This window comes from Rutidosis leptorrhynchoides, chromosome 1, assembly GCF_046630445.1.
Source record: "Rutidosis leptorrhynchoides isolate AG116_Rl617_1_P2 chromosome 1, CSIRO_AGI_Rlap_v1, whole genome shotgun sequence".
Classification (NCBI taxonomy): Eukaryota; Viridiplantae; Streptophyta; class Magnoliopsida; order Asterales; family Asteraceae; genus Rutidosis; species Rutidosis leptorrhynchoides.
Window position 1 is genome coordinate 172,577,110 of NC_092333.1, and position 11,601 is coordinate 172,588,710.

The following is an 11,601-nucleotide window of genomic DNA, read 5'->3' on the forward strand; positions in this document are numbered from 1 at the left end:
AATCCATACACCAACGACCAAAAACACCTACAAACACTTTCATTCTTCAATTTTCTTCATCTAATTGATCTCTCTCAAGTTCTATCTTCAAGTTCTAAGTGTTCTTCATAAATTCCAAAAGTTCTAGTTTCATAAAATCAAGAATACTTTCAAGTTTGCTAGCTCACTTCCAATCTTGTAAGGTGATCATCCAACCTCAAGAAATCTTTGTTTCTTACAGTAGGTTATCATTCTAATACAAGGTAATAATCATATTCAAACTTTGGTTCAATTTCTATAACTATAACAATCTTATTTCAAGTGATGATCTTACTTGAACTTGTTTTCGTGTCATGATTCTGCTTCAAGAACTTCGAGCCATCCAAGGATCCATTGAAGCTAGATCCATTTTTCTCTTTTCCAGTAGGTTTATCCAAGGAAATTAAGGTAGTAATGATGTTCATAACATCATTCGATTCATACATATAAAGCTATCTTATTCGAAGGTTTAAACTTGTAATCACTAGAACATAGTTTAGTTAATTCTAAACTTGTTCGCAAACAAAAGTTAATCCTTCTAACTTGACTTTTAAAATCAACTAAACACATGTTCTATATCTATATGATATGCTAACTTAATGATTTAAAACCTGGAAACACGAAAAACACCGTAAAACCGGATTTACGCCGTCGTAGTAACACCGCGGGCTGTTTTGGGTTAGTTAATTAAAAACTATGATAAACTTTGATTTAAAAGTTGTTATTCTGAGAAAATGATTTTTATTATGAACATGAAACTATATCCAAAAATTATGGTTAAACTCAAAGTGGAAGTATGTTTTCTAAAATGGTCATCTAGACGTCGTTCTTTCGACTGAAATGACTACCTTTACAAAAACGACTTGTAACTTATTTTTCCGACTAGAAACCTATACTTTTTTTGTTTAGATTCATAAAATAGAGTTCAATATGAAACCATAGCAATTTGATTCACTCAAAACGGATTTAAAATGAAGAAGTTATGGGTAAAACAAGATTGGATAATTTTTCTCATTTTAGCTACGTGAAAATTGGTAACAAATCTATTCCAACCATAACTTAATCAACTTGTATTATATATTATGTAATCTTGAGATACCATAGACACGTATACAATGTTTCGACCTATCATGTCGACACATCTATATATATTTCGGAACAACCATAGACACTCTATATGTGAATGTTGGAGTTAGCTATACAGGGTTGAGGTTGATTCCAAAATATATATAGTTTGAGTTGTGATCAATACTGAGATACGTATACACTGGGTCGTGGATTGATTCAAGATAATATTTATCGATTTATTTCTGTACATCTAACTGTGGACAACTAGTTGTAGGTTACTAACGAGGACAGCTGACTTAATAAACTTAAAACATCAAAATATATTAAAAGTGTTGTAAATATATTTTGAACATACTTTGATATATATGTATATATTGTTATAGGTTCGTGAATCAACCAGTGGCCAAGTCTTACTTCCCGACGAAGTAAAAATCTGTGAAAGTGAGTTATAGTCCCACTTTTAAAATCTAATATTTTTGGGATGAGAATACATGCAGGTTTTATAAATGATTTACAAAATAGACACAAGTACGTGAAACTACATTCTATGGTTGAATTATCGAAATCGAATATGCCCCTTTTTATTAAGTCTGGTAATCTAAGAATTAGGGAACAGACACCCTAATTGACGCGAATCCTAAAGATAGATCTATTGGGCCTAACAAACCCCATCCAAAGTACCGGATGCTTTAGTACTTCGAAATTTATATCATATCCGAAGGGTGTCCCGGAATGATGGGGATATTCTTATATATGCATCTTGTTATTGTCGGTTACCAGGTGTTCACCATATGAATGATTTTTATCTCTATGTATGGGATGTGTATTGAAATATGAAATCTTGTGGTCTATTGTTACGATTTGATATATATAGGTTAAACCTATAACTCACCAACATTTTTGTTGACGTTTAAAGCATGTTTATTCTCAGGTGAATATTAAGAGCTTCCGCTGTTGCATACTAAAATAAGGACAAGATTTGGAGTCCATGTTTGTATGATATTGTGTAAAAACTGCATTCAAGAAACTGATTTCGATGTAACATATTTGTATTGTAAACCATTATGTAATGGTCGTGTGTAAACAGGATATTTTAGATTATCATTATTTGATAATCTACGTAAAGCTTTTTAAACCTTTACTTATGAAATAAAGGTTATGGTTTGATTTAAAAATGAATGCAGTCTTTGAAAAACGTCTCATATAGAGGTCAAAACCTCGCAACGAAATCAATTAATATGGAACGTTTTTAATCAATAAGAACGGGACATTTCAGAAAGGATAACGATGGACTTCATTATGAAACTACCAAAGACGGTGGGCGGATATGATACCATCTGGGTTATTATTAACCATCTTACCAAATCTGCTCACTTCCTAGCCATGAAGGAAGCTGATATGATGGAAAAACTCGCGCAACTATAAATAAAGGAAATTGTATCTCGTCACGGTGTACCCTTATTGATTATTTCAGACCGAGATGCCCGTTTCGCTTCTAGATTTTGGCGTTCGTTGCAAAAAGCCTTGGGAACACGTATCGACATGAGTACCGCATATCACCCACAGACCAACGGACAAAGAGAACGCACGATTCAAACTTTGGAGGACATGTTGGGTGCTTGTGTCATTGATTTCAGAAAAGCTTGGTAAAAGCATTTGCCGCTAGCCGAATTCTCTTACAACAACAGTTATCATTCGAGTATTAATGCCGTACCTTTCGAAGCGTTGTATGGCCGCAAATCCCGTTCTCCTATTTGTTGGGCCGAAGTAGGTGAAAATCAAATCACCGGACCCGAACTCATCCATGAAACAACCGAGAAGATCGTTCAAATCCAAGCAAGGTTTAAGACGGCCCGTGATCGTCAAAAGAGCTATGCCGACCTTAAACGCAAGGATTTCAAATTCCAAGTGGTTGACCGCGTAATGTTGAAAGTCGAACCTTGGAAAGATGTAATCCGTTTCGGAAAGCGTGGGAAGTTAAATCCGCAATATATTAGTTCTTTTGAAATCTTGGAGCGTATTGGACCCGTTGCTTACCATTTGGATCTTCCAACTCAATTGAGCTCCGTTCATCCTACCTTCCACGTATCGAATCTGAAGAAGTGCCTTGCTGAACCAGAACTTATCATACCACTAAAGGAGATTACGATTGATGACAAACTCCACTTCGTGGAAGAACCTATTGAGGTAATGGACCCCGAGGTTAAGACTTTAAAGCACAACAAGATTCCAATCGTCCGAGTTCGTTGGAATGCTAAACGAGGACCTAAGTTTACTTGGGAACGAGAGGATCAAATGATGCAGAAGTATCCTCACCTCTTCACGACTCTACCGACTACCTCAGCTTAAAATTTCGGGACAGAATTTTCTTTAACAGGTGGGTAATGTAACGACCCGATTTTTTCGACTTATAATTTTTTATTACTTTCACGAAACTGCGTATTTGTGCATACTGGGTTAGATTTTATTCTGGTATCATTAATTATGTTAATTACCTTCATTAATATCTACAACGTGTTATTAAGTGCTTAATCACTTAACATGATCCTTGAATGCATTTATGACTGTTAGTGTCACTTATTGTTTAAAATGACCTACGTACTTGGTACACGTTAAACTTTTGTCATAATTGGAATATTATGACTACGTAAACATAATTGTTATTTATTTATGACAATTACTTGGCTTGATGTTTTATTAATTACGCTTAGTGTTTACTAATGCTCACTAGTTACCATAATGGACTTTTACCTTAATGGACTTCCATGGCCTAACCTACTCAACTTAGTGGATTAATTAGTGGACTAATTAGCCCATTTACTTAATGGTTAGCCCATGTAAATAATGAGACAAGTAACTAGCATGCCTTGTGTACTAATACTTACATTTTGTCTCAAACCACCCAACATACCAACACTACTTTGTACCATCACCATGGATCACACCATGCCACCACCACATGAGGCCAAAATGGTCCCCCCCACCCCTCCTTTGGCCGTCGGCCATTTAACACCACCACCACCACTTCATTTTTCAAATTTCACTTCATTTATTCAAACACACACACACACTTTTCTCTCTAGTTGCTTCACACTCTAACTTCTCTCTAAAGTTTTGAAGAACTTGTAAGTGTTCTTGATTTTCTTTTCTTCTTTTCTTTCCTTATTTTCGTGAATCATCATCATCATAATCAAGGATTCAAGTTTTGTAACTTGAATCTTCATAACTCTTGTAAGATTCAAACTTTGTTTTGAAAAGTATTCAAGAACATGAAGGATTCAAGCTTTTTAACTTTGAATATTCATTATCTTGTTAGATCTAAGTTTATTAACTTAAGATCTCTTTAATTGTGTTAAAAGATCAAAACTCATGTTTATGATCTTCATGTAACTTGTAGATCCAACTTTTACTTTATGGATCTTCAAGAACATTAGAAATACAAGCTTACTAGCTTGAGATTTCTAAAAAAAAGTTAGTTAAGATCAAAGTTTACTAACTTATGATCTTCTTTAATTTGTTGTACTTTAGATTTGTGACTTTTGTTTTCATTAAACAAAAGATACAAGCTTACTAGCTTGAAATCTCATAAGTGTTGTTAGAAATCCAAGCTCTCTAGCTTAGGGTTTCATTTTTGTGTTTGATCTAAGTTGTGTAACTTATGGTCTTCTACTTTGTTTAAACAAAAGCTCATTAGCTTATGTTCATTTTACTTTACAAAATCTAAGTTTCATAATTTATGGTTGTGTAAAAGTTGAAAGTCTAAGTGCTATGACTTAGGGTTTCACCAAGAACATGCGATCTAGACTTTTAGTCTAAGGTCTTTAATACTTAGCTAAGATCTAAGTTCTATAACTTAAGGTCTTGCTTATTTAGTTTAAATTAAAGTTTATAGCTTAATAAAACTTGTACTTGTGTCGAAACTAAGAATTTGATGTAACTTTGGTTCATCATCTTGCTCAAACTCTCAGATGAGTTGTATTTTATTTCTTAGTCTTGACTTTGTGTATTGATGGTTAAACCTTGCTTAAAGTGATGCTAAAACATCAAGAGTTGTACACTTGAGGCTTATACGCATCAAGGATGAGAACTGTGATGAGCATCAAATACCAAGAAACCCACCGGAGCACTTGTTTGTTGTTTTTTAAGGTCTGATCAGACTCCTGGTGCGATGCCCCGTACAAAACCATCATGTATAAATCGTCAACAACAGGTCCATTACACGGTATACTACTACATGTTGTTTTAAAACGAGTTTTGCATTCATTAAAACATAATGTTTTTACAAAAGATAACGTGACACAAAGGTCGTTACAAAGTAATTATTCAAAATAACATAAGTTGCAAATGCAAAATAAAAGTTCCATGATTGAGACATCTCTAAGTAATGCAGCGGAAGTCTAACACAGCGAGTCTGTAACAGCAAGTCTATAACACCAAGACAGTAAGTTTAACAGCGGAAGCAACAACGTCTAAGCACCTGAGAAATACATGCTTAAAAGTCAACACGAATGTTGGTGAGCTATAGTTTGTATCCATTAATGTAATGTAGACCACGAGATTTCATATTCAAAATAGTATGAAAAGTATATGCTTATCCGTGGGCACCCTTAACGTAATAATAATACCCCATAAAAGTACACTTGGTGAGTGCGTATGTCCTTGAAGTATCAAACACCCATTAAATGCTAGCGTGACTAGCCCGAGTGGGGATGTCAAACCCTATGGATCCATATCTAATATTCGCTTTCACCGGTCCAAAAACCAATGATTAAACGTTTCCGTGCTAAGGGGAATATTTGTGCCATTATATCACCCACACATATATAAAGTTTAAGTACTCGTGTCTAGTATGTAAAACATAAAAAGCGCATGTATTCTCAGTCCCAAAAATAGTAAAGTAAAAAAAGGGAAGCTATAACTCACAGTGAATAAGCAGTAAAAGTCGATATGAAAAGTATGCAAGTAGTAAGTCGGTTCGAAAGGTCGTCAACCTAAGTCAAAGGTCACTAAGTCAGTATATTGCCCCCAAAAGTTTAAAAGCGAATAAATTAAGTCTTAAGTATCATCATCATCATCATCATCATTATCATTATACGTAAAAGATAAAGTAAGTTTTCAACAAGAATAGAGATCAAAACAAAAGGCTGACTTCGGACAGCTGCTACGACCTCTATACAAAACAAAAAACGCATGGACAGTGGACAAGGCTCCGTATGTGAGTCCTCTAATCTCTTTCAAATTTTCAGATCCTAACTCGATGTCGTTTGACCGTGGCGACGGTTCAAGCGCGAGTAGGTCAGAATTTTTCAGCACGTCGTTACAAGGGCGTAGTGACTTTCGAAAGGCTATAAATCCTAAACTGTATATCGGATTTAGACGAGTCCTAATCGAAAAGTCATCTAATTGAAACGAACTATCTGAAAATCAACTTTACATAAGTCCTAGGAGTCTGGTCAGACCCCGAAAAACAGCAAACAAGTGCTCCGGTGAGTTACTTGGTGCTTGATGCTCATCACGGTTCTCATCCTTGATGCGTGTAAGCTTCAAGTGTACAACTCTTTGATGTTTTAGCATCACTTTGACCAAGTTTCAACTATAAACAAACAACTAAGAGTAAAAGCTAACATTCTACAAGTTTTGAACATCAAGGTTGCCTCTTTATTGTATAAACACAATAAAGCTTCAACCTTTGTCCTTTTTACGCAAGTTTATGCATCTTCATCATATGAGATGATGAAGACTTGATCTTTATCATCACAACAATCACAAAAAGTTCCAAGTAAGTGAGATCTACAATGATAACTTAGATCTCAAGTATTAAGAAAACCCTAAGCTAGAAAGCTTGGATCTTTACAAGATTAATGAGACCATAAGCTAGAAAGCTAAGATCTAATGAAAGTAATGAGACCATAAGCTAAAAAGCTAAGATCTTTAACAAAATAATGAAACCCTAAGTTAAAAAACTTGAATATTTAATGTTCTTGAAGATCCTTAATGCAAAAGACTAGATCTTCAAGTTACATGAAGATCATAAACACAAGTTTTGATATTTTTAACAAAATAAAGGAATCATAAGCTAGAAAACTTAGATCCAATAAAGTAATGAAGATTCAAAGCTAGAAAGCTTGAATCTTTCATGTTCTTGAAGGATTCAAACCAAAGTTTGAATCTACAAGATATAACAAGATCAAGAAGATAAAAAGCTTGATCCTTGCATGATGATGATGATGTCGAAAATGAGAAGGGAAGAAGAAGAAGAAGAAGAAGAAGAAGAAGAAGAAGAAGAAGAAGAAGAAGAAGAAGAAGAAGAAGAAAAAGAAGAAGAAGAAGAAGAAGAAGAAGAAGAAGAAGAAGAAGAAAATTTAAAACTTACACTTTTTAGAGAGAGAATTAGAGAGTATGTGTGTGTAAAATGTGAATGAAATTAAGTGTGAAATGGGTGAGGTTTTCTTGGTATTTATAGGATGGTGAGGTGGAGGTGAGGTGGTGGTGATCGTGGGTATGGAGGGGACAAGGGGGACACCTTTTTTTTGCTTTTTGGTTAATGGTGGTCTAAAGTTGGTGCATATGTTGGGATCCCATTCAACAATTGTGATTATGGTTAACAAAAATGCTAGTATGTTCCCTCTAATAAATGGGTATTTGTTTTACATTTATATGGGTCATAAACTTATTATAATTGGGCAAATTAAATAGTCCATTAGCTAGAGTAGGGTGGGCTTGAGTACAACAAGGTAGAAAGTCCAACAAGACTAACTAGTGAGCATAAGTAAATTACTAAGCGTAATTAAGCAACCAAAAGCCCAAGTAATTGTTATTAGAAAATAACAATTAGTATTTCGTAGTCGTAATATTACAATTATGATAAAAGTTAAACGTGTACCAAAACACATAGCTAGTTCTCAACGTCACGTGACACTAACGGTCGTAAAAGCATTCGGGGATCAAGTTAAGTAACTAAGTACTTAATGGCACATTGTATGATATTAATGAAAGTAATTAATCATGAAATAAGATCCCAGAATATAAACGAACACAGTACGCATAAATACACAGTTTTGCAGAAAGTAACAAGCACAAAAGTAAGGCGAAAACGTCGGGTCGTTACATTACCACCTGTTAATCCAAATTTCGTCCTGAAATTTTAAGCTGAGGTAGATGCTAGAGTTGTGAAGAGGTGAGGATACTTCTGCATCATCTGATCCTCTCGTTTCCAAGTAAACTCGAGTCTTCGTTTAGCATTCCAACAAACTCGAACAATTGAAATCTTGTTGCATTTCAAGGTTTTGACCTCACGGTCCATAATTTCAACAGGTTCTTCCACGAAGTGGAGTTTGTCATCTATCGTAAGCTCCTTAAGTGGAATGACAAGTTTTGGTTCAGCAAGACATCTCTTCAGGTTCGACACATGGAAAGTGGGATGAACTACGCTCAACTGAGTCAGAAGATCCAAATGGTAAGCAACGGGTCCAACACGCTCCAAGACTTCAAAAGGACCAATATATCGAAGATTTAGCTTCCCACGCTTTCTGAAACGGATTACACCTTTCCAAGGTGCCACTTTCAATATCACTCGGCCACCTACTTGGAATTCACGATCTCTACGTTTAAGATAGGCATAGCTCTTTTGACGATCACGGCCGTCTTGAGCCTCGCTTGAATTTGGACAATCTTCTCGGTTGTTTCATGGACGAGTTCGGGTCCGGTGATTTGATTTTCACCTACTTCGGCCTAACAGATAGGAGAACGACATCTGCGGCCATATAAAGCTTCGAAAGGTGCGGCCTTAATACTCACGTGATAGCTATTGTTGTAAGAGAATTCGGCTAGCGGCAAATGCTTCACCCAAGCCTTTCTGAAATCTATTACACAAGCACGTAACATGTCCTACAGGGTTTGAATCGTGCGTTCGCTCTGTCGGTCGGTTTGCGGGTGATACGCAGTATTGAATACCTTGACTTATGTACTCCATCTAGAATAAGGAGATCGTGGTACATTTTACCAGCTCCTGGATGAATTGAATACCTTGACTTATGTACTCCATCTAGAATAAGGCTTCGTAAATCCCCATAACTAGGCACCCAGATTCTTCCGGCAAAGTATCGGAGTCCAGTCTCCTTAACCTCGAATCGAGAAACGAGAATGTTCAAGTGCTCTTGAGCAATATTCTCCTCCTTGAGAGCTTCCTCTTGAGCTACACGAATTTGGCTATTGAGATTCGTGTGAATGGTGACGTTCAAGGCTCGAACACAAAGAGGTACCATTCTTTCCTTTTGCCTCAAGGCATCAGCTACAACATTTGCCTTGCCAGTGTGGTAGCGGAGTTCACAATCATAATCATTCAACGTCTCGATCCACCGTCGATGTCTCATGTTCAGTTGCTTTTGATCAAAGATGTGTTGGAGACTTTTGTGGTCAGTGAAGATGGTACTCTTGGTTCCATATAGATAGTGTCTCCATAGTTTGAGTGCAAAGACAATGGCTCCAAGTTTAAGATCGTGAGTAGTGTAGTTTCGCTCGTGAATCTTTAGTTGTCGGGAGGCGTAAGCAATAACCTTCTTTCGTTGCATCAATACGCACCCAAAACCTTATCGGGAGGCATCGCAATACATAATGAAATCATCGTTGTCTTCAGGAAAAGATAGAATAGGAGCGGTGGTCAACTTCTGCTTAAGAGGTTTGGAATGCCGACTCTTGCTCGGTTGCCCAAACGAACTTCTTCCTCTTATGAGTTAACGCGGTCAAAGGACGCGCAATCAAAGAGAAACCTTCGATGAATCTACGATAATAACCGGCGAGGCCTAAAAATTGGCGGATATGAGTAGGAGTAGTGGGGGTTTCCCACTTGCTGATGGCTTCGATCTTTGCGGGATCAACTTTGATACCCTGATCGCTCATAATATGACCAAGAAATTGGACTTCCTTCAACTAAAATTCACACTTGGAGAATTTGGCATAGACTTGCTCTTGTCTCAAGAGTTCAAGCATGAGTCGAAGATGTTGCTCATGTTCTTCTTCGCTTTTGGAATAGATTACGATATCGTCTATGAATACAATAACGAATTTATTCAGGTATGGCTTGCATACGCGATTTATGAGATCCATAAACATGGCAGGAGCGTTGGTTAACCCGAATGGCATCATCAGAAACTCATAGTGACCATAACGAGTTTGGAACGCAGTCTTCAGCACATCGCTCTCCTTCACCCTCACATGGTGATAACCGGATCGTAAATTGATCTTGGAGTAAACGCTGGATCCTTGCAGCTGATCAAAAAGATCGTCAATCCTAGGAAGGGGATACCGATTCTTGATCGTCAACTTGTTCAGTTCGCGATAATCGATACATATGCGGAAAGATCCGTCCTTCTTCTTCACGAACAAAATAGGTGTGCCCCAAGGCGATGAACTCGGTCGGATAAATCCACGGTCTAGCAGTTCTTGCGGTTGACTCTGCAACTCTTGCAGTTTGGAAGGTTCAAGTCGATAAGGTGCGCGAGCTACAGGTGCAGCTCCTGGCACTAATTCGATCTGAAACTCCACTGATCTTGGCGGCGGTAATCCCGGCAATTCTTCTGGAAAGACGTCGGGAAATTCATTCACAATTCGTATATCATCCACGCTTTTCTCCTCAGTTTCTAACTTCTTCATGTGCGCCAAAATAGTAAAACGTCCCTTTTTCATAACCTTTTGTGCCTTCAAGCTACTAATAAGGTTCAGCTTCGGCCTACATCTCTCTCTGTAAACAATTAGTGGCTCACCATCTTCGCGTGGTTTACAAAGAATCATCTCTCCACAAATAACTTCTGCTTTTACCTTGGACAACAAGTCCGTACCGACTATCACATCAAAACTCCCCAACTTAATGGGTATCAAATCCATCTCAAAATCTTTAGTGACCCGAAATTTTCCATGATTATATATTATGTGAGATTAATATTTACATGAATAAATGTTTCCAACATGTTAAGCAATCAAACTTGTTAAGACTTGATTAATTGAAACGGATTTTGAGTTAACGTTTGACCACCCAGTTTGTCCGATGATTCACGAACGTTATAACTTGTATATGACATGATATTATATATGAACATATATATATATATATGTTTAACATGATGAAATTATAATTAATTATCTCATTATGTATATTAACAATGAAATTTATACATAAAATAAGACTACTAACTTAAGAAATACAAAACGATATCTATACGTAATGATTATCGTTGTAATAACGTCTTAATATTTATATATCATATTAAGATATATTAGTACATCATGTTATCATAATAATGTAACAATTTAACATCTCATTAGATATAATAACAATGGGATTTATTACATTTAGCGAAATCGTTAACTTAAAGGTTCCGAAACAACATATAAATGTAACGGCTAACGATGACTTAACGACTCAGTTAAAATGCATATACATGTAGTGTATTAAGATGTGTTAATACACTTTTGAAAGACTTCATGACACATATCAAAGTACTTCTACTTAACAAAAAT